Raw genomic sequence first — 24,964 nt, 5'->3', positions numbered from 1 at the left:
CTTGCCATAATACAAATTCTAACAGTCTATTCAGTAGGACTATCAGCTGTGTACTGTATCCACCTCCTGCACAACACAACTGATGGTCCCAATCCCATTTATAAGGCTTGAAATCCCACTTATTAAACCTGACAGGGCACACCTGTGAAGTGAAAACCATTTCAGGTGACTACCTCTTGAAGATCATCAACAGAATGCTCTTTGAATGAGAAGGTGTGTCCAAACTTTTGGTGTGTACTGTATGTGCTTGAAATCCCATTATATAACGGTAAATTGAATGTTAAACAAAATGATAAAATATTATTATTACCTTTTATGGCGAACATGGCGATGGTGGTATGGGTTTGTCCTGTAACTGGCTGGTTGCTGGTTCGAACCCCCACTCTGTCTGTCTCGGTTGTTGTGTCCTTGGGCAAGACACTTCACCCACCTTGCCTGTTGATGGTGGTCAGGGGGCTCCGTGGTGTGTGGCAACCTCACTTCTGCCAGTGCCCCAGGGCAGCTGTGGCCACAATGTAGCTTACCACTGTGAAATTGTAGGCATTGCCTATATGATTTGAGTTCTTTAAATGCTGGCTCCCGTCTTGTCCCTGTGGGCTGTTCAGCATTTTTATAAAAAACAACAAAGTGATATATTTTCTCCAAAAAAATCTGTTTTCGGAACTTAATTTCACTTCCTCTAATTCATGTTTTGATGACAGTTTCATGACAGTTTAATAATCTTGTAAAACTAAAGCTAGCTTCACCATTGATGTGAGCTTTATAGCTAAAATCTCTCTTTAAACTGCCACTTTTACTTTTCAGTTACTAACATTTCGAAAACAATTTTCATATCTTAGAAAGAGACACTTTAAAAGTAATTTCATGCTTATTATTGTCATGATGTGCGGTTTGTACTTGTACTCGTACTCGTTTTCCGCTTTACCCGAAAGTCGACTTGTGCAAAACCCAGAATTTAGGCGGTGCAGAAACCACTGGGATCCTGGAGAGCAGTGCAGAAACCACTGGAGCCCTTGGTGAGGCCGCGAAGATCTGCGGCGGAGCCCTGCAGACCTGCGGTGGAGCCCCTGAGGCACAGCTAATGGTGGCAGTGCATCCTCGCACCCCTCATGGACAGAAACAGGAGGTGGGGCAGCTCACCCACGAGCTCCTCCAGAACAGGATCAGACAGCGGTCAGTCCGCGAACCGCTCAGGAACAGGATCAGGCAGTGGAGGCAGTCCATCCCTGAACCCCTCAGAGGCAGGAACAGGGTGTGATGGCAGCTCGTCTTTGGACCCCTCCAGAACAGAACCAGAAATGTGAGCAAGATCAGGAACAGAAACGGGAACAGACCGCGGCTCCTCCTTAAGCCACGCCGGAACAGGAGTTGAGGATAAGAGCGGCGGCAGACGACCCACAATGTCTGGACCCCCTGAAATCAGGTCGAACAAGGGGCCGATCTCCTATACGGCCCCTGCCGCTCCCGTCTTAACAAACCGGGAAACAGCAGACTCTCAGGGAAGACGTTCCCCCACTCCTCCAGCCACCCCAAGACCTGGTTCGCCATCTCCTGACGTTGCCCGGGAGAGCTGCTGGCAGTTAGAAGGTGTGAGGGTCGCCCTAACAACTCTTGCCCTGACTGGAACCCCTGCTGCCTTCTCGCTTGGTCCATCTGGCTAATTCCTTCTGTCTTGATGGTAGGACCAAAGTGCAGAGAAGGTTCCAGGAGCCGGCAGAATGAAGATAAGTAGAATTTTAATTATCCTTATTCACACGACAGGGTAGGCAACCAGGAATATGACATGCTCCAACCAGACCAAAGTACAGAATTCCAGACATCAGGGTATGGCACAGTTATTGAACCAGACACGACTGAACGACATGGAAGACAACACACAAGGAACCAGCGGGGAACAAAGGCAACTAAGGAACTTATATACAGGCAGAACACCAGGGGGAACCAATGAACGGAGGGACAGAATAATCACGGGGAACAAGGAACAGGTGTGGGTCAGACTGCAGAGACTGAAATCAATTAACAAGACAAAAACACAGAACGAAGGGTAAACTAAGGACCAGACCAGGAGAAATAAACAAAAACAAAAACACAAACTCAAAACACCGACACTGGCTGGAAATGACAATTATGTTATTTGTACGTCTGTGAATTTGCAGTTTGAACTCTTCGTATGTGACTTTCTGCGGGGAAATGTTATGTTACTTCAACAAATTTTAGTTTAATCAGAGGTTATTTCGTGGGCCAGCTGGTCCAAATGGGAATCAGAACCACAGTCAATGTTAGTAGCAACATAAAATCTTCAGAAAGTAAAACACAACGAAATTATGTTTTAAGTAGGATGTTTAAATGATTTTCCAGCAATCCCTCCTCCTGAACGAGCATGTAGCGACAGTGCAAAGTTAAACTTTTAAACAAGAAAAGTTTGGCCAGAACCTGCAATTAAAATCAGCTGTGTTTGTATTGTTAAAATAACCAGACCTAGCATCTTAGGCTGAAGTGGAATAAATCTACTCAGAAATGTCAGTCAGTCAGTCATTTTCAATAGCGCTTCCTCCATAGTGAGTCGCGAGCGACCCCCGCGACTAAGAAATGTCAAATGAGAAAAAAAGATGTTTTGATAAGGAAACAGGAAAACAAAATCAAAACTGAAAGAACGTACTCAAAATGTCCTGTTTTTTACCATAAAACATTGCTGTCCTGTATAGTGTCCCACCATTTGTCTGGTGCGCTTTACTGTTTCTTTGTGTGCTGCGTTATTTCACTGCTTAGATAAACCAGCTATTGTGCAAAAATTACAAAATGTTCACATTTAAAGAACAAAGCTCAAGTATATGTTACCACAATGGATGCACGACAGGGAGTGAGCTGTGAGAGCAGGGATTTGTCAGCTCACACCAGCCCTGTCAATAAGAAGGACAGCATTTTAAATGAAACACTCCACGTAATGCAGGGGACTGTTTCTAATTAGGATGGCCAACTGGTAAGTTGGAATGCTCCGCCAGGACAAGTGAAACTTAAGGACAGATCGTTAAAACAGCAAATAATTGGTCTCCCACTCCACCTCCATTACCTGTGAAAAAACGTCCTCCCATCCTCTTCAGCTCACTCGTCCCGTCATCATCTCCCCTGTCTGAGTTTCATTGCAGTCCAAGGAGAGGCATGTAAATCCTGCCCCCTTTGAGCAAGCAAAAGTCTCCGGAGAAAACAAATCTGCCGAGGTTCATGGTGAGTTCAGCCAAGACGCTCTGGGCTTTCTCCCTCTCCTCTCTCTCTCTTTCTGGAACTGTTGCATCCATGTCAATGCTTCTTTCTGTTCATCAACATCTTCTGCCTGATTTCTGTTTTCCAAGCTCAGGATTTTCCTTCTATCTCCCCTAACCTCATCAGAGTTTTTGCTAACATAACAATAATGATCACATTGTTCTGGTAAAATCCTGGGAGGAAGAAAGACAGTCACAAGTGTTGTGTATGCTCTGGTTTACTACTGTGTCTAATTAGACCTGGTTTAGTGTTTACAATGTTGATTGCTTCACCACAGGATGATTTTTTATATTTAATATGCAAATTCTAACGGTTTCCTTTGTGGGAGCATTATTATAAGAATAAATATATTTCAACAAATTATTTGAAGGAACTCCATAACAAAGGTAATTTTATATTTCAGAAAATAGAACCTATGTTTGATTTGATTTTACAGCAGATAGCACATGAAATAACGTAATTTATCCAAAAAATAACCAGCAGACTAGGTACATCCTCAAAATAAAACAATTTATGCAATACAAATTGAAAAACATTTTCAATAAAATTACTGACGACCTATATGTCTTATTTTACATATCAACTAATTATTTAAGTTCCTTACTCTGAATACAACATGCGGCTGCAGCTTTCGTCTTAGGAATTTTACAAATTAACCTAATAGGCATGTCTTTGGACTGTGGAAGCCGGAGTACCCGGTGAGAACCCATGCATGCACGGGGAGAACATGCAAACTCCATGCAGAAAGACCCCTGGCTGGGAATTGAACCCAGGAACTTCTTGCTGCAAGGCAACAGTGCTACCAACTGCGCCACCGTGCAGCCCCAGTTCTAATGTATGTTAATAAAAAAAAATATTTTTGACAGCTGTCACTAAATGAAATTTGTGCTATCAGAATCTTGACCAACAATAGAACATAACACATCAGTCCAGTGGCTCCTTTTTTAAAGAAAAAAACTGATTTTAACATTGTGTTTCTATCTCTGAATAGTCTTGTGCCTGTTTAGATATCAGAATTACTTGTCAGGTATAAACAATGTAGATACCTCAAATCATCAGAGATTTGTTTACTTAGTGTTCCCAAGGCCAGAACTAAATGAGGGGAAGAAGCATTTAGTTTCTATGCTCTTCAGCTCTGAGACCAACTCCTTGGAAGCTGAGATGTGCAGAAACGTTTGATCCGTAAATCAGGACTCAAATCATTACTGTTTACTGCAGCTTTCCCTTAATGATCACAGCTTATATGATAAGACCATCTTTGTTGGTTCATAGCCATTTTCTTGTTTCAATTTAATTACATTTTCTATCAATTGCTGATTTTTATGACTATTATTTCTTTTTTTTTCCTTTAATCTTAAATCTTTTTTGGTTTTAACTGTAAAGCATGTTGTGTGTGAACTCAAACATGTTCTGTGACACATTTTTTATGGCACATTTTAGTCAGATCAGGAGTTTCCAAACTTTTCCACTCAAGGAGTAATAACTTTAATATAAACAATGAAGATTTCTACAGATTTTCTCCTTTCACAGCAGCTAATACGATCACTAAGTTTCAGTATGCTGTTTACAGATTGACCATGTCAGGCTTTTTATTTCTGTGCTTAAATGAATCTAATTACAGTGTAATCTTTAATCTCCAATATAAAAATAACATATTACCTAAATGTGTTCCAAGAACCAGAATCAGCAAACTCCATTGAAAAAGCTGCATGACGTATTTCATTAATTCAATCTTTTTGTCACTGCAAAGATAACATCTTGGACAAAGAGGGTGTTGTTTAATGCAGAGAGCGTCTCCCTGGTGGATCATGTCAGGCCACTCAGCGTTGACATAGCTAAAACTTCTCTTCTGATCCAGCTGTTTATCAGAAACGGAGAGATAGTTTGTAAAAGGAAGAGGAGGTCTGGCCACTGAGTGCTTCCAGACCTCTAATGGATCAAGACGGATGTGAAGACACCACAACCGACCCTAACCTTGTAAACTTTGACCTATGACACAGCATAGCATCAGGCCAGCATGTAACTCAGAAAAAAAAAATAAAAAAAGTGGGGTTGGCTTCATTTGCTGTTTAATGACAAGACATATAATACTTTGCAAAAGAATTCATAACCACCAAACTTTCTTTACATTTTACTTTATCATAACTTCAAAACTAAATGTATTTCATTTTGGATTAAATAAACACAAAGTAGTGCTTAATTGTGAAACAAAACGATAAACGATGCACAGTTAAAAGTTTTCTACAAATGAAAATCACCTTTGACAATTTTGACATTTACCTTTCAACCAAAAGCTCCAAGTGCTCTAGGGTGAATCTGTACGAGATGTGCACAACTAGAAACATATTATTTTTCAGATTCTTCTTTGCAAAATAGTTGAAGCTCAGTCAGCTCACATGGAGAACATCTGTGAACAGCTATGTTTAGGTCTTACAACAGATTCTCAAATGGATTTAGGTCAGGTCATTTTAATACGACAATATGCTTTGATCTTAACCATTACATTGTACCTCTGAATGTAATTAGAGTCGTTGTCCCACTGAAAGGTGAACCTCTGCACCAAGCTCACAAATTTTACCACCTATAACAGTATTTCTTCCTGGATTGCCCAGCATTTAGCTCTATGCATCATCCCATAAGCTCTGATCAACTACCCTGTCTCTGATGAAGAAAAGCCTCCAGACAGCATGATACTGCACCACCTTATTACACCCTTGAAATCAGGTGTTTAGGGTGACATGCAGGGTTACCTTTCCCCCAACCACCTTTGGGTTTCTGTCAACAATGGCTTTTTCCTAGCTTTTCCTAGATTTTCCAAAAAGAGCACACTTGTGTAATGCATGATTAATAGATGCTGAGCTGTGGGTGTCTGCAGCTCCTCCAGAGTTACCATGGGACACTGCTTATCTTCTGATTAGCACTTTCCTGGCATTTTAGTAGTAGGTGTCATAGTTTTTCCATTTTCAGGTGTTGAACTGATTGACTCTGACTAGCTTTCCTGTCCCTGTTAAGTAAAGCATCCACACAGCTGCCAGCCCCCTTTTTCTTGGTAGAAACTTCAGAGATGTGATATTTTCACACTGAAAACCAGCTCAAATTGTGGAAAATATCAGCATGCAGTAAACAAGTGATAAAACAAAGGCACTATTGAGACTTCTAGGACCTTTCAGATCACATATGAAAAGAAAGTCCCTTTCCAACCATGTGCACAATATTGCATATTGCACGGACATGTAATACCGTTCATTATTTCAAATCACTTCTGTCTTTGCCTCTGCAACTAATTGTGTGGGTGTTTGAAGTATCTCTGTCATTAAGTGCTCCATCTCCTAATCAGTGGGACTTAGACCATCCCCCGTCCTCTAATATTATTGACTTTTTTCTTGACAAGTGTCAAGAATGCCTCAAAGTAATCTGCAGCTCATTCAGCAGGGCTTCATCTTTAATCTCTGACCAAGAAGAGTGCAGGACTCTCAGTTTATAGAGGGAGTGGTGGGTGTATTGGGTTACACTAAGACTGTAATTATAAGGCCCCTTGGCTGATAAACACACATGAATCTTAACAAAGATGAATGCACGGCTGCACACACACAGACATGAATGCCTTGCTTTAAGATGCAGAATTTAACTTTGGTCAGGATGTTCTAGGTCTGCATCCCATCCTGGCTTGGAGCGTCTTTTCAGATTTCTGTTATTTGACACGGTTAAATCAGACCCTGGTTTGTTTATCCCTTTGCTATGACTGATTTGTCACATGTGGACATGGGAATCAAGTCTGGGTGTGACTCAAACCAAGCATGATGGGAGGAAGCTGTCATAGTCTGACCTAAGATAAATTCTGAATAGGAAACATAATCCAGCCTCACCACAGCAAATAAAGTCCAAACTGCTCATGTAGTTTTAGGGATGTGGTATTTGAACATATTGAATCTTGAGCTGGTTTTGATTATATATTTTATTCACTTTGTGAATATTACTTTTAGTTTTAATCTAAGTGTTAATTCTAGAAAAAGGAAACTATCTAAATGAGAGTTATAAGACACTTGCTGTGAAAAATAGTGATTATTTGATATAAACGACAAAGCTGATCTCAGTATTAAACAGCTTTCAAAGCCAGATAAATTAGAAGTGAAAACACAACCAAACAGGCTTGATCCAATTCTTCTCAAAAACTAAGTTCATGTTGCGCTTTTTAACATGAATGGCTAACTGTGCTTGCTCTCTGTGCCCTTTGACCCCTGTCCTTTATCCTCATAACCCCCTTCTGGTCCTGCCATGCTCTGCCCAGCTTAGGCCAACCCATTCAACAGGACAAACCCCAGGCTTCCCTAATCAGCTCATTTGGACCAGATCAATGGCGCTGATGACAAGAGCTAAAGTAGAGACTTTGGACGAAATGAGGGCCGAACAAAACAGCCTTCACAAACGACCGGCCTCGGAGCAAATAACTGTAGGGTAAAGGGGTCAGGAGGTTGGTGACCTGGGTGGGAGCAGAGGTGGAGGTGTCTGACTGGACTTAGGGAGGGGGGGTGTCTGAGTCCCTGGAGTTCCTGCTGGTGGGCCAGCTGAATAAACAGCTGGGAACAAGGGCCGTCTTCAGAGTGCAGAAACACTGAGCTTCAGCCATGCAAGAGCAGTTTCAAGCCAGACCAGGCGAGACTTCAGATTTAGGAGAGCTCCAAGACAACAAGCTGCTTTCTTCACAGAGAAAGGACTAGATTTGATTTCTGTATGTAAATAAAATGGACACATAAAGCGCCTGGCATTCATAATTCATTGAACCTTTTCTACATTTTGTCATGTTGAACCACAAACTTTAATGTGTTTTATTGGAGTTCTAATGCGATGGACCAGCGCAAGGTAGTGCAGGACAATAAAGTGCAAAGAATTTCTACATAGTTTCCAAAGTTAGAAATGCAACACTAAAGAATGCAGAATTTATTAGTACTTATTTAGTTTAATACCCCTAAATAAAACTAAGTCAACCAGTTACCTTCAGGTGTAAGTAATTAATAAATCGAGTCCACCTCTGTGAAACTGAATCTCAGTATAAAACTGGATGTTCTGTTTAGGCCTTAAAGGTTTGTTAGAGAACGTTAGAGAACAAACAGCATCATGAAGACCAAGGGACACAACAAACAGGTCAGGGACAGTATCCTTTACTTTAAACACCTCACATGGCAACAGTGATTCTAAAATGGAAAGAGAATGGCACAACTGCAAACCTGCCAAGACACAGTCATCCATTTATCTTTACAGACCGGGCAAGTAGAGCATTAATCAGAGAAGCATCCAACCCATTTTCATGTAGTAAACACAACCATGTGGAAGAAGGTCCTGATGGCTGGTATCGTGCTGTAGGGACAGGAGTGCTGCAGTTGATGGGAAAATGAACGGAGGGCAATTTAGCATTAATTTTGCAGGCTGCAGAAATCTTGAGACTTTGACGGATAATCACCTTCACTACCAAATATACAGTAGACGCTATAGTGAAATAGTTTAGATTAACACAACTTGATGTGCTAAATAGGAAGTCTCAGCACTAGGACCTCGACTGACACTGACCTAGATATGCAAAAATGGAGACACTTTTTAGATTTGTAAAAAAAAAAACGTGCTGTGTCATTTTGCTTTTACTTCACAAGGCACTATGTTGTGATTGGCAGTTACATAAAATCCTTACAAAACTCATTGACATTTTTTGGATAGCAATGAAGAAATGAAAAACTATTAAGGGTATGAATACTTTTGCATCTAAAACCACACATGCATAGAAATGCATGCAAACATCTTAATGTCCGTATATGGTAATTGCACATAGACATTTACACACCAAATCAGGGGTAAAACAGGCTCAGTCTCTGTGTCATGTAGAACACAAAAGCCCTGTGTCTATCTGGGTTCTGCCAAAAACAACACTCTTCTATCTGCAAGCTATTGATCCCCGTTTATCTGGTCCTCCACAGGGCATCCACTGTTACTTCTGATCTTAGTGCTCTGCAGGCAACTTCTAAATCCAACACACACACACACACACACACACACACACACACACACACACACACACACACACTCTTGTTTTGCTATATGTAGTGAGGACCATGTGTTGACTCCCATTGACTTCCATTGATTTTCAGTCATTTTCAACCCTTTCTATGCCCTAACCCTGACAATAACCCTAAACCCAACCATTACCAGTGCATGCCTAACCCTAACCTTAACCTAAAGTCAATTCACACCTTAGTCCTAAACCTAACCGTTAGCAAAATAGGTCGTGAGGACCAGCAAAATGTCCTCACTTTGGTACAATCGGTCCTCAATTTGATGGTGAAATTGGGAAAATGGTTCTCACTGTGATGCCAAGACAGGAACACACACACACACACACACACACACACACACATACACACACACACACACACACACACACACACATAACAGCCAGATTCTAGCAAATGGTCCATATCAGTGCACTGTGTTTTTTAAAAGGTACATTCTTTTGTAACACTGATTACGTAAAGGCTTTGAGCTACTATAGCTTGGAAAAGCTGAAATGATGAAACAACAGGAGTGAAAACAACACAAACTGGTAGAATGTTTTCAGATAAAGTCATCTGCCCATCATCTTTGATGCCAAACAAAGCATAGGCGAGCTTTAGTCTGCTCTTCTCAACTTGAGCCAGATTCTGTTCCTGTTGCATGTGATCTAGTCCCTGCAAGAGTTCTACTTTAGTTCTTATTACACACTTAAACATGAATGCACCCAATGATACACACAGACAGCCTTGTTAGGGGCAGCAAGGGTTCGGGGGGAGGTAAGCTCAGAATAAATGGCAGAAATCAAATGAGGCTCAGACCAATGAAACAAACTTTACCAGTGCAGCTGTTGCTAGTAAATTGATCCCTGAGCCTCTCAGTTGGGACATTCCCAACCAATAGATCCCTTCTGACAGGCTGTCACTCAACTCAGCTTTCCCCATCAGCCAATCACAGCCCAGCATTAGTAACCATTTGGGAAAACTTGGCCAGCAGGGGGAGAGCTCAGTGAGAAGCCATGGTCAATGGCGAAGAAATGTTGTGTATGGTTCTTTTGTGTAATAAAAATAGTGATGATGAGAGATGGCAACAGATCTACAAGATACATTTTTTAATAATTCATCTTCTATAAACTGCTATGTCAGACGGTATGGAAAATGTCTATAAAGTCTTGCCACAGAATATGAATTGGATATTGGTCTAAACTTTGAGTAGGCCATTTTTTGCAACATACTGCATTAAGATGATGTCAGATCTAAATCATCCCAATGTACAGTAGCTCTAGCTGTATGTTTAGAGTATAAAGTCGTTTTGCAGCATTTACAGCACAATATTCCCTGATTGACCTGTATATAGCTCTGTCCATTGTCCCTCTCTCGGCTAAAGAAAAGCATTCACACAGCATTATACGTCCAGCACCTTGTTTCACAGTGGGGCTGGTCTGGTTAGAGCAATGTGCATGGTTACTTTTTTTGGGAAGCCTCTGCCTGAAGACAGACACACTGTTGATGAGTTACTGTGCTCTTAAGGCTTTGGGATAGTCCCCTGAACAGAGCCTGCTTTTATCAGTTTGTTCGGCTGGCTCTGAGGTCGGTAATTCAGCAGATGAATGAAGACATTATTGCATTCGTCACAACAGCTTTATAGACATATAGCAGATATGCAACAACTTATTCAGTAATTGACATCAGCTCAGTCCCTTCTTGCAGACATCAGTATTGCATCTATGTCCAGTCTGTGATCTAGATGTTTATGTCTAGTTATGTTTAACCACACATGTTCATCAGTACAGCTCTAATCATTATACAGATTGAGCTCAAACATTTTCACAACTGCCATGTTCTTATGATAAAACAAATCAATCTGAGAATAAATTCACATAACTCTATTTTATACCATAGAGTTGGACCCAGTAAACCTTTTCAACCTAAGTGAATATAGGGCACAGTAAACCACACGGGGCTCTCACTAAGTCACACAAACATGCAGAAAGCTACACATGCTCCAGTTAATTCCCTGAGGAGCTGCATGAGGAATCTGTGTGGTGTCAGAGCTCATTGTGCCACTCCACATTGTGAGCTGACAAAGGGTTGGATGGAAGTTCACTCCTGTGCACTCAGTCTCCAGTTTCAGTTCTTCAGGGTGGTTGAAGACATGCTGCAAAGGAGATAAATGTGGCAGTGAGTCTTTACTGAGCATAAAGAGAAGGAGATGCAAGCTTTAGATATCGCATTCAGGATTAGAACTTGTTAAAAAGATCGTTTAGAATGTCTGCAGGCAATCTGGTGGTAGCAGCCACCAGGGCCCCCTTCTTCTCCTACTTGGAAGGCTGTCTGTTTTCCTACCTGTCATCACCTTGATAATTTTGAGATGGATAAGAGGGGGGTATGTGCTGTATCTCTCTCTGGTCAGCAGACCTATGGAAGGCCATAACGAAGATAACATCAGGTTCTAGATATGGAGTTCTGAATTACTGTCCATATTTCCTAAAGGAAAACAAGTTGGCTTCATTATTAATTTAGTACATGTTCATCCAGATTTTTTGTACAGTGATGTGAAAAAGTACTTGACCCCTTTCTTCTGTTTTGTTTTCATCATAAGAAATATTCAAATCAGACAAAAATAACCCGGATGAAAACAAACGGAGGTTTTAATTTATTAAGAGAACAACACTATCCAAACCAACCTGGTACAACTTGGTAATTGCCCTGAAAACCTCAAACATTTTGTGCCAACCTTGGTGAAACTACCTTCACTCTTCTTCTTTGCTGAATGGTTTTATTTCAATCACAATGGAGGGTTTTCAAGCATCAACAGCCTGTTTAATATCAGGCCATCTCCATCAGATTTAAGTTCAGAATTTCACTAGGCCACCCAGAAACCTTTATTTTTTGACTGTAGGTACAGTATGTTGTTCTTCTGAAGTACTGCGTTAGATTTAAATCAGATGTAGCAGGAAACATGTTGAGGTTCTACACGTGTCTCTTACTCCACAAAATATTTTCCCCTATGTCTTGGGTATCATCAAGATATTTTTGGTAAATGTGAGACAAGCCTTTATGCTATTATTACCTAGCCATGGTGTTGGTCTTGGGACAATCCCATTGATGCAGTTTTTGCCCTTTCTCATTGTTGAACCATGAACATTGACCCTAACAAAAGCGAGAGGGGCCTGCAGTGCAGCATTGTTTGGGTTATTTTCTGACCTCCTTGATGAGTCCTCTTTGTGCTCTTAGAGTAATTTGGGTAAGCTGGCCCTTCCTGAAAAGGTTGCCACCGTTACATACTTTCTCTGTTCGCAGATAATGGCTCTCACTGAGATTAGCTGAAGTCCCAAAGTCTTGGAAATGGCTTTGTAACTTTTTCCAGGCGGATAGATGTCAAAGACGTTGTACCTCATCTGTTCTGGAATTTCTTTGGATCGGGGTGTAATGTGAAACTTTTAAGATTTTTCAGACTACTACACGTTGGCTACTACAGGTTCTATTTAAGTGATTTTTTGATTATACATGTCTTGGCAGTAGTCCGGCCTCAGCTCTATGTGACATGTGAATGGTCAAAGTTTACTGAAATAATTAAATATGAATAAAACAGAAACAATTTGTAACAGGGGAAATAGTTTCTTACAGCACCATGAGTTAACTGGCTATAGACGCTATCCTGTTACAGTCAGTTTCTGTCTGACCTTTGAATTCCATTTCCATGAGTGGGAGCTTCCTTCATCTACAATAACAAGTTCTCTTGAGCACACAAAAAAGAAATGCAAGTGATCCATGGACCACTGATTAAACTGTGCAACAGTACCGAATCTGTGCAGCATGGATAAGAAAACTGACTGCTGAAGCTGTAGTGTATTGCACTGTGGTGGGAAAGAAATCTTCTTTGTTCTGATGCTAGATAAGGTTTTTCGCCTGCCTCCCATTGTCTTGTTACCTTATAAATCTTTCATGCCGACACCTGATAGCTGATATTGTGGCTCATTTGTCACCCATGTTTACGTCTGGGACACAGAGTTTGTCGGAATAGGATACTCTCCACCCCCATGAACTGCCCCAAGGGTGTGGGTGCAGGGATAAGGGACACGGTGATTCAGCTGAAGGGGGGTCAACATCTGGGTGGAGGACTGTAGGAAAGGCCTGTTTGTTAGGCAGATCCTCTGAGCTGTCCTGAGGAAATAAAGATCTTATCATGTCCCAGAGAGTGCTCGGTAGATTTAGAGCATGTTAATGAGTGACTGAGATAGTGAATGAGTCATAATATGCAAGGGAAATACAGTTTTTCCAAAGGGGCAGTACATCCAACACATTAATAAAACATGCTGGTGCATTTCTAGGAATGATAACATTGGAAACTTTTGCCGATTTGAAATAATAGCTGATACCTTTCAGAAGGACCATGACAACTGTGGGATACAACCTTGGAGATGTTACATTTCCGTGCTTTTTGATTGAGCTTTGGTTTCTTATAACCAGCAATTAGAAATTAGTTTAGGAAATTCATATATATATATTTATACATATGGTGGAGAGGAACGTCTCTGGGCTCTCACAAGTTTGTGACGGGCTGGAGATAAATATTTTACATTCCTGGCACTAGCATTAGAAGTTAGCAGTTTCAGCTGATAAAGGAAAGCTTGTAGCTTATTCACTCCTTTAGGTCACACATATATCTTTAACTACCATTAATATAAATATAAATGTGCTTATGAGTGCTTTTGGCATGTTACAGCTGATCTCTCCTTAAATCACTTATTGACTCAAAAAATATGTATATAATAATAATAAATTACTCATTGAAATAAAGTTTGTCATAATGTTAAACCACAACCAAAGGCTGAAAAGATGTTAGCAATAGCTCAGTAGTTAGTCTGCTAGCTACTCCAATGGTTTAGCTTTTAGCACCAAAAAAAAGCAAAACACCATGAAATAAACAATATTGATTCAATGTAAACTAAATTTCTCTGCCCAGACACCACCTCTTAAATGAACCATGATGAATAGAAGTTTCTCTCGTAGCATTTCACATATCTTCTGATTGCCACACACCTGCACCCCATGCCATTCCCCATATCTACCACAGTTCATAAACTCCTACACTCACTATGCACTGTGGCATAACTGTTAGCACTATTGCCTTGCAACAAGAAGGTCCTGGGTTCAAATAAAGGCCTGGGGCCTACATGGAGTTTACTTGTTCTCCCCTTGTATGATTCTCTCCAGGTACTGTGGCTTCCTCCCACAGTCCAAAAACATAGGTCACATTAGTCTGTTTCTCTAAAGTGCCACAGAGAGTGAGTCATTGAGTGCATGGTTGTTTGTCCTGTGTGTCTCTGTGTTGCCCTCTGAAGGACTGGCGACCTGTTCAAGCAGTACCCCGCCTCTTCCCCAAAGAGCTCAGAAAATACGGAACAGCCCCCTTTGCCACACTCTAAGTATTAGCGTGGTTGTCAAATATATATTGAGATCTTATACTGAAACCGAGAACCAGTTTAATTACTTTTGGTGAGTCAACCATTTTTAAGAAGTATCTGTACAACATGGAGGTCTATTTATTCTGCCGCCTGGGCACATCTCATACATTCAGTCTTTCACACTCTATCAAGTAAAAATCCTATTAACTGTCAATGCATGTGCACTAGCACATAGTCACATGCTGAAAGAAAAGAAAAGAAATAAATGGGCAGCATAGGAGGATTGACGGAGAGAAAAGAAAAAATTGGGCTTTAGTGAAGCTCAGCTATTGCAAAGCCAGCTTCGTTCTTGGCAGAAGGCCAGGTAGGAGAGACAATGCAGTGCTGCGCAGCTCTAAAGACATTCACTGGAGCGTTGGGCTGTTGAATCAAAGGATAAGGATGGGAGGTTGGGGTAGAGGGGGCTTCGCCTTTGCTTTTTAAAGAAAAGAGACCATCATGAGGCTGCAGAAGCATTAAAATTACATGGATGAAAAGCAATGCAGTTAGAATATTTTTAAAACCTTGTCAGAAAATATTATACAGATTCCCATTCTTTTCTGCTCCTTTGGCTCTCACAAAAAGCTAAACGTTCTTATTTGATTCACCCTGCTTTATGTTCCTCTGTGGTAGCACACATGCTGTTTTAGAGGAGAGATGAGGAGGCCTCGACACTACACAAATAATGTTTCACAGAACCAAATGTCCCTCAGGGTCTGTAATAAAGAGGGAATAACAACTGATTTTTGTTTCCCTTCCTTGCACTATCTTCAGTCCTCAACTACTATCTTCACTTCATTATATTTTCATTCGTTTCAATCAGTGTTTCATTTCCTTTTTCTTTTCTCTGCTCTAGGCCCTCTTGGCGGTGCGTGGAGGGTCAGGAAAGAGAAGGAGGAAGAGTGCACTCCTGCAAGATCAAAGACTTGTTTCTATTGTGGAATCTGTACAATGGAGAACTGCTAAAATACCTCCTCTGCTGCCCTAGACCCCTCCTGGTCCCCTAGAAGGAAACTGACAATATATCTGTGAGAGAACTGAAGGGATTTTAATAGAAGTACACTCTTACAAATCAGGTCATAAGTTCATAAGACCTGATTATAGAGTTCCATCAGGAGATGAAATTTTAACAGTGTCCCTTATACCTCTATTATAAGTTTGTTTTCAAGTGAAACCCACTTTTTTGGTCACTTGGTGGCAGCAGAACAAACTTATAAAAAAAGCTGTTGTCACGGCAATGTTTCTGTCAACCAACAAGAAAAAAAGGAGTGAAACCCAAATGCAGTCGATCTTATCTGTTTTTAAATCTTCAGCAACCACAAATGTTATGTCAGCCTTTATGGTTTTTAGTTGGATTTGCTTGGATGTACTCAGCAGGTAGCATTTCTGCAGGTTTGTGGAGCAAACAGCTGCTTACTGCAGGTGGAAAAACTGTTTCAAGAGCAGTTCCGGTTAACCAACGCAGGTTAAAAATGGAAAACGTTCACTTATTCTTACATGATATCAAAACTGCCATCTGATCTGCACAGGTATTTTTTGTGGTGACATTGCAGCATACAGAATAATTGTATAAAGCAATGAATGTGTAGCCATATAATGTACCGATGCAAAATTTCTATATTTCTTCTGTTTTTCTAAATCCAGTACATAACGACAGTGTCGTGTTAAAGTATTCACATCCCTTGAACATGTTGTCACTTTAAAATCACAAACTTGAATGAATTTCATTGGGATTTCATGTGAAACAAAGTAGTGCATGATTAGGAAGAGGACGTAAAGTAAGACATGGTTATCTAAAACGATTTAAAAATAAAATCTGAAAAGTGTGGCATGCATTCCTTTTTAGCCCCCAAATGAAATCCAGTGTACCCAGCTGACTTCAGAAATCACATTAAAACAGAGCCTATATGTGTTTAATTAATCACAGTATAAATCTAGGTGTTTCTTGAAGATCTCATGTTGGAGAACATTAGTGACCAAAATGCATCATGAAGACCAAGGAACACAGTGGATGGGTCATGGAGAAGGTTGTGGAAAAGTTTAAAGCAGAGTTCGGTAATAAAAAAGCATCCCACGGTTTGAACATCACATAGAGAACCATTCAGTTAATCATCTGAAAATGGAAAAAGTACCACACAACTGTAAACCCACCAAGACATGGCTTTCCAACTTAGCCGACAAGCTGAGCAAGGAGAATTTTAATCAGAGAAGCAAGCAATAGGCTCATGGTAACTCTTGAGGAGCTGCAGAGATCTACAGCTCAGGTGAGAGAACCTCTTGACATGACAGTTGTTAATCGGACCCTCCATAAATTTTGCCTTTATAGAAGAGAGTCAAGAAGAAGGCAGTTCTTGACAGAAAGCCATCAGGAGTTCAGTTTAAAGATTGCCACAAGCAAAGCACAGGACAAAGCAAACATGAGGATTTCACCCTGAACACACCATTCAGTCTGAAGGCAGCATCATGTTTTTTTAAGGGGAGTCCTAGTAGAAAACCTGTTAGAGGCTGCGAGGTTCACCTTCCAGTAGGACAATGATCCAAAATGTACAGCCAGAGCTTCAAGGAAATGGTTTTGATCAAGATATTTTACACAGAAAACTGGGCAACAATTTCAGCCTCTAGATGTTGAAAGCTATGTGGTATTGGACATTCTCCAAAAGACTTGCAGCTCTAATTGTAGTAAGAGGTAGTTTCACAGAGTATCCATTTTTATTTGGGAAAATATAATGAACATGTATATTTTTCCTGTCAGTTCACAATTATACACTACTTTGTGTCTATCTATTACAAAAAAAACTCCCATAAATTTGATGAAATGTGTGGTTGTAAGATGACAAACACATAAAAAACGGATTCAATGTATATGAATAGCACTGTACACATTAAATATGAAGTGAGCATCACATTACATAAGTGGAAAAACCCAGCTGTTTGAGAGTAATAAAAACAGGCATCATTATTACATGAAGTAATTGGAAGATTATGTTTGAAGATAAGTCCGTTACAGAGATTAATATCTGTTTATTTTCACTGTCTGTGACATACGTTGTGGTGAAAGTGTAACCACAATCTAGAGCAAAGCAGTGACACGGCATACAGTATCCTGTCTGTATACAAGCTGGATACGAAAGTGGGGCAGCCCCCTCAATTTAGGATGCAAATACAGATAGACCTTAGTGTCAAAGCCTCGGAGCAGAAAAGTCCCCGTAGAACCCCCACAGTGTAGAGCTGGTGGTTGAGGTTGTGCTCTTTCAGCTGTAACCACTGAATGATCCCTACATCCACACAATGAAAAGAAATCCAAACTTCTATGCAACCTAAAAGTTCCCACACCTTTGTCTGTTACAGTTTTAAGTGCTCAAGTGCGCTTATAGTTATTGCCTTTATCCCCCCCTTCCTCATCTGTGAGGCTTATTTGTAGGGATGGAGGTGAGAGAGAAGGAGAGAATGAAGAAGACAGGCACTTTCATGGCTGAGTTAGGAGCTGTTAGCCCCCCGTGTGCTCTGCCCTGTTCTTCCTCCTCTCAGTATTAATCTGCAGTGACAGCTTCACTGTTTACCAAATCCACCCAGGATCCTGGGGGATGACCGACCGGCGCCACTCGGCTCCATTAACCCCTGACCTCTGGCGTTACAGCATCAGAGCCAGGCCTAGGGCTCGGGTTGAGCTTGACCTGAGCAACCAATTGGACACCTGTCTGATGTCCAAGAAAAAAGGGCTCCTGTCACACAAAGCCATTCTGTCCAGCTGTCCTGAGATGCACAGGATCGCTTGCTATAGCACCTTTACTCACATCCTCTAATACCATTTGCATTGGAAGATGCGGACATTAGAATAAAAAATGGAGGGGTTTACAAGTGAGTCCTTTTTTTCTAGTCAATGTTAGATTATTACCAGCTGGGCATAACACAAAGCACATAGACTGTTAGTGTTGTGCAGAACTGTTAGCTTGCGCCATCTTCTGTGAGACAGATGAGATTTTAAACACAGACAACACACTGTTTATCTCTACCAGATGTACCTGTAAAGCATGTGGAGCTCTGACTTAGCTGTCCTGGTTGATCTTATGTTTAACTTGTGCTTGTAAGCACTCTTGCTATTGGCCAAATTGAACCCAGAACAACTGACTAAGATGTAGCTGTAATGGCATCACCACAATGCTGATGCGCTCTTTTGGAGTTTGTCCTTGTGTGACTCTAAAGCTGTTGTGCTCAAGAATTAGGTTTTTATTGCTTTGATCAACATTAGTTCATTATGTGAGTGTGACAGATTCAGCCATAGAAGCTAATTTCCATCTGCAGTCAATGGTTGATGAGAATGAAAAAGATAAAATGCTAAATCGAAGGATTTGTGACTGTACAAAAAATTAAGTCAAAAACATATGCTCAGTAAACACCAGTTACTAAACTACATTTAACCACAGATTTAATTGGATAAAAATCCTTATTGTAGCTTTAGGAAACTGCCTGTAATATGCATAGTGTCTTGCAAAAGTATTTACACCCCTTGAACATTTTGCCATGTTACAACCACAAACTTCAGGGGACCAACCCTAAGTAATGCCTAATGGTCAAGTGAATAGAAACTGATACATGATTTTCTTTTTTTTCTTTTTTGCATAAAATAATCTAAAAGGTGCATTTGTACTCAGCTCTTTTAAGTCAATGTTTTGCAGAACTACCTTTTGCTGCAATCACAGTGGAACGTCTTGGGAATGTCTCCACCAGCTGTGGAAGTCCAGAGTGTAATGTTTTTCCCAACAGCCCAAGCTTAGTCCAGATGTATGGAAAACGTCTGTGAACAGCAAGTTTCAAGTCTTGCAACAAATTATCAATTGGCTTAGAGTCTGGAGTGATGATAGTAATCTGACTTTTTATCTAATATTTTTAAAGCTCGTCTTTATAGTTTTCCTACTGTTTATAGTGTTGTCCTTTTGGCCATATAGTAATTCATATGTGACAAACTCATAGGAGTCAGGCACATCTTCAAAGTGTTGTTGTTTGTATCTAAAATGTATCAAAATGTTTTTTCTTAAACAATTTTTTATCTTTCAAAAGAAAGTTGTGGATCCAGTGACACACCTAAAAACCCACAATTGTCTACAGCACATAATTTTTATTTCCTATAACACCTGGATCTCAATTTATAGAACTTGAAAAGAAGATATACACAGTTTAACAACACTGAGATGCAAGCATGAGTTACATAACCAGCAGGAGATCTTAATCATCAAAGCTGACAGTTCTTTTGCAGCCTGCAGCTTGGTTGTTTTTTGAAATAACATACAGTGGCTCATAGATCATACAAGTAACATTAGGTGGACAAACTTCAGGAAAGTTTTAAATATGGTAACCAAAGGCCAGGGGACCAAATGTAGAACCTTGAGGCACACCAGCTGCTTGTTTTACTGTAAACATGATAAATATTGTGATACAATCCTGAAGGATGTATTAATTCATTAACTTGGAAAAATAAAAGGTTCTTCTTTTAGGCCAAACAAGGAGGTGTGCATGCTGATGCTGCAGATCTGTTATTGTTCACAATGTCAAACGGTACAGTCATAATGCACACATACTCACAGTCACTCTTCCCAGCAATGTGCTGTCTTAGTGGAAACATTAACATGCACACTGATATGCATTCACAGACACACACACTATGAAAACCAGGCCAAACACCCTTAGTTTTCTATCCAGTCACGGTGAGTGACAGAACACCAGGTCCTTCCATCAGCAGCCTGTAGACTCACTCCCCCTCCTCTTTTGGCCTCTGACCCTGATGACAACTAACTGTCATCACCGTCACTCCTGGAAGATAAACACTCCATCCCGAGTGTTTGTTCTTGTGTTGATGTATGCTCATTATAGTGTATTTGAGTGTGTCCTTTCCTCTTTAAACATTTGGTTTGTTCCTGTTTTTTCCTAACCATTTCTTTCACCCCCTAATTTTATTAATTTAAGGTAATCATCGCGCACCTTTTTCTAATCAACTCCAGCTCACCTGCAACTGGGATCAGAGCCAATACTGCTTTGATTTTTCTGCTGAACGTTCATGGAAAAGCAAGGTTTCAGGCACTAAACGCTTTGCAAAAAGAGAAATATTTACCCTGTGTGATGCAAGCAGTCTCCTGCTATTGAACCACTCTCAGCTATATTTAGTCCTCACCACCAGACTAAAGTGCTGCCGTCATCAAGATAGCATGAAAGGCAAAAAATGACTCTTCTTAAGCAGAAGCCCCCCTCTACCCACTCCCACTTAACTCTCTCAGCACATTTCCAGTTATAGCCTCCGACGCATCGCAGAATTTCAACGTCTTAAATTAACTGAACATTCATCTTCTTGACATTTTTTTTATACCTAAACTCACCTAATCCATATGGCAAACATTTTTTATACTCCAAGCCAGCTTCTTTCTATGGAATACGCACAAATGTTTATACAATTTTTCCACAAATAAAACAAATGTGGAGGGGGTGAAGGTTGGACAAAGGCAAATGGGGATTTTTGTGGTGTTGGGGGGTAATGAGCGAAAGCCTGAAGCCAGTTTAGGGCTCCTCCTCTCCCAGGAGTACTGCTTAGCGACAGCCAGCTGGAAACCATTGACAAGAGTTTGGGGGTTTGCGAGCGAGCATGGAGAAGGGCTTGATGGAGGGGATCACCGGGGCCTGCCTGTCTTCACGAATCTGCTGTTTGAAACCAAAGAAAGTCAAGAAAGCACATTTGTGCCATAATGATTCCAAAATGTTAAAGTCTCAGGACAGAGCTAGAATGAGCAGTTTTTAGAAATCAACTGTGGTGCCCCAAAAAAGCACAAAGAAGGGTAGGTTCATACTTTTTCAAAAGGGGATCCGCAGGCCATTCATGGAAATCTGATATTCAGACAGACATTTCTGTTCAAGCTCCATTAAAACAAAAGTTATCTGCTCAAGTGTTTTTAAGATCTTGGTAAACAGTGTCAGCACCAAAATAACATCTGTATCTGTGTAAGATGGAGACAGTGTGCTTATTTGAGTCATTTGGCTCTTCAAGCCATGTCATAACGTCTGAGCAAATCAGGCTGGTTATGAGTTTAAAGCATAATTTTTAATATTAATAAATGGTTGCACACCTATTGTCCCTGTTCTGTTAATACTTTGTATAAACCCCATTTTCCATTTGGACCGCTCTTAGTCTTCAGCATGTCATAATTTTGCACTTTTCAGAGCAAAGGATGTCCCAGCTGGATCATCCAGATCGGTTCCTCTCTTGTGCTGTCTTCTCTTAAGCTACCTACACAAGTTATTCATGAAATTAGGTCTGGGGACACTGATGACCATAAAAGAAGGTTGACTTTGTGTCTGTTGAACCTTTTCTGGGTTGTTTATTTTATCTGATCATATGTTTTGGATCATTATCCTACTGACATGCCCAATGATGGATCATTTTCAGCCTCTGGTAGAGGCTAACAGATTGTTATTTAAAATCTACAGGTATTTTAAAAGGTTTATGATCAGAGAAGAAGGCCAACAGCATCAGATCCTCTCCCATACTTAACAGTTGGCATGATGTGTTTTTCCACGTAATTATTATTGTTTCACACCAACCCACCAGGATTGTTTCTCATCTGACCGGATTACGAGTTCCAGTTAAAGTCTTATTAGCGTTTGGCAAAATGAAAAGGATTTTTTCTGACTCCCAAACAACCATTTGACATGTAGATGGTGTCTGATGCTTGTTTTGGGGTCTAAGTGACCCCGAGATGTCACTGTTTGTAGCACTTCACTTTTTTGAAGAATGGCTAAGAGAAATGAGCCTCTGTGTCATGTGCTGTTCATACCCCAAGGATATCATGGATATTTTGAAATTAAAACAAAAACACCTATTATATATATATGAAAATTGATTATGTTCCTTTGGTTTTATTTGAATAATGAAGGGCACGTATTGTGGGACCAGTGAGTAAATAATAAATATATTTCTTAATGTGTTTCCCCAACTGAATAAGGGCACTCAAATTAAAAGTTGGGAATTTTACAGTTTTGTTTAACGTGAGCTTATGCTTCTGCCATTACAGAAACAGAAAGATTGTAGAGATGTAAAGAAATAGAGAGAGCACCAGTCCAAGTAGAGTATAACACTCACAGGGTTCTTGCACAAAACATGACACTAACTATGTGTACCATTTCAAACCAACACCACAGTGGGATATAATACACTGATCAACACACAGCTTCAGCTGGTCAGCTCTGTGGTAACCACATAAACAGAACACAGTGAAAATAAAGACTTGTCTTAAAATAATGGGCTTGGGTTTAAAATAATGGTTTAAAACAATATAACTTTTCTTCCTTGAGTGCTCCCTTTTGCACGATGGGTGTTAAAAGCAACCACGTCAGCCTTAACGAAACATATCATAAACCCAATCCCAAATGCAAGCATTTCAGTGTTGTCTCATTCTCTCCCTTTAATCTCTCCCCTGGACTTTGGGAGCACATGTGGAAAGCCTGTTTTTATCAGTTTATCTGTAGTGGAGCCATGCACACAGCTGGTTTCCATTTCCATTGGTCAAAAACAGCAGAAGAAACATGGCTTCCCTGCTGCACGATGATGGTTTGTCGAAGCACTCAAATGGGGCCAGACGTATTGAGGTTTCCACCACAGAAGTTTCGAAGCTTGTTGCGGATGTCAAAATTAATACAAATATAAACTGAGATGAAATGTAACACTACAGTCTTTACAGAAACATGTTTATTTTTAAATGTTCAATAGAAATGTCATCCCGACCCATTGAAAATTAGAAATGTCCGGGGTCTGGAAACAAACGGAAAATGATGAGAAACATCAACATTGCAGTCAGTTTTCATTTGAACATTTTCCAAACAATCCATAAAATGAATCACATATAATATCCAGTAAAAACATTCATAAAACTCTTTCTCTGGAGTTGGCTCACAGTCAAAGATCTCATTCCTTCCTTTTTAAATGTATGATTGCATCAATTGCTGGAGCCAAAAAGCAATCACATCTAATGTGTGTTGTTACCATCTATGTTTTTCCTCGTCCACAGCTGATATTTAATTCCTGATCTTTAGAGATGTGCTAATCCCACAGCAGAGTGTTCACAGCTAACAAATGATTACAAGAACATGATCACAGTTTTTGGATTTCCTACAGTCATCCCCCCTAGGAGAGTGGTCTCAGCTTGCCATATCCTAATTCTTCCTGGCTTCCTCTCACAGGGTTTATTAGAAAGCTTGTTGTCCATTGCAGATGTTTCTTAAGAACGAAAACAAAGTAATTTTCCCACTTTACATTGTTGTTTTGCTCAGAAAGTGCATAGATCACACTGTGGGTGAAAGTGTGCAGCCACATGCGCACTTGAAACTGAATACCTCATCTGAGGTATTTGGGTGGAAAAATACCCCACAGCAATGGCATCAAAGGGAAGTGCATAAGGAGGCTGATGGTGCTGAGCTCAGTGTTGTGGGCTGATGATTTCAAACGGTATCAGTGTATAGTGGTTTGCAAAAGTATTCCTACCTCTTAAAACTTTCCACATTTTGACAACCACAAACCTAGGTGTAGTTTTTTGTGTTTTATGTTGAGGACCTATACAAAGCAGTAAATAATTGTGAAATGGATTTCAAAATATTTACCAAATACAAATCTGAAAAGTGTGGCGTGCATCTGTTTTTAGCCCTACAGTCGATACTTTGTAGAAGTAATCGGGGGTATGTCTCCAACAACCTTGTCAAAATTTGCCAAAATAAAGACACAAATTTTTGCTTATTCTTTATGTTTTTTGCAAAATAGCTCAAGCTCAGTCAAGACGGTCTATTCAACACTTGCAGCTCTGTCTGTACGTTTAGAACCGTTATCCTACTGTTTTTATCATCTGATAGGTTTTCTTCCTGGACTGCGCTGTATTAAGCTACCATCTTCAAATCAACTGTGACCAGCTTTTCTGTTACTGCTGAAGAAAAACACGGTGGTAGCATGCTGCTGCCACCAACATGTTTCACAAGGAGAAGGTGTGCAGTGTTATGCTTTCACCACACATAGCCATTTGCATGTAAGACAAAAACTTTAATTTTGGGTTTCTGACAAGAGCACCTTCTTCCACATGTTTGTTGTATCCCCCACATGGCTTGTGCCAAACTTTGAACAGAAATCATTTCTGTTTTCTTCTTCTCCTCTTCCATAAAAGTCAAATTTGTAAAATGTACAAACACTGACAG

At 40.3% G+C, this 24,964-nt stretch overlaps 1 protein-coding gene and 1 long non-coding RNA gene across 7 annotated transcripts in view; one reads left to right on the top strand and one right to left on the bottom strand.

The window, feature by feature from the left end:
• tmem229b (transmembrane protein 229B) overlaps positions 1–24,964 on the bottom strand; it is a 284,593-nt gene that overhangs the window by 42,044 nt on the left and 217,585 nt on the right. For 4 of the 6 annotated variants that reach the window (XR_007042573.1, XR_007042574.1, XR_007042570.1 and 1 more), the window contains exon 1: positions 3,071–3,202. The exons of 1 other annotated variant lie outside the window; for it this stretch is intronic. The gene's annotated coding sequence lies outside the window, so the exon portion shown is untranslated. Of the gene's footprint in view, positions 1–310; positions 3,050–3,070; positions 3,203–24,964 lie in introns of those variants that run through there. One more of the 6 variants, XR_007042572.1, reaches the window with a different exon arrangement.
• On the top strand, positions 3,135–16,572 carry LOC124885043. Its single transcript, XR_007042576.1, has 2 exons — positions 3,135–3,225; positions 15,603–16,572. It is a non-coding gene; the product is annotated as an uncharacterized LOC124885043 (long non-coding RNA).

Source organism: Girardinichthys multiradiatus, chromosome 19 (genome assembly GCF_021462225.1).
Source record: "Girardinichthys multiradiatus isolate DD_20200921_A chromosome 19, DD_fGirMul_XY1, whole genome shotgun sequence".
Classification (NCBI taxonomy): Eukaryota; Metazoa; Chordata; class Actinopteri; order Cyprinodontiformes; family Goodeidae; genus Girardinichthys; species Girardinichthys multiradiatus.
This window is presented reverse-complemented; position numbering and strand designations above follow the sequence as displayed.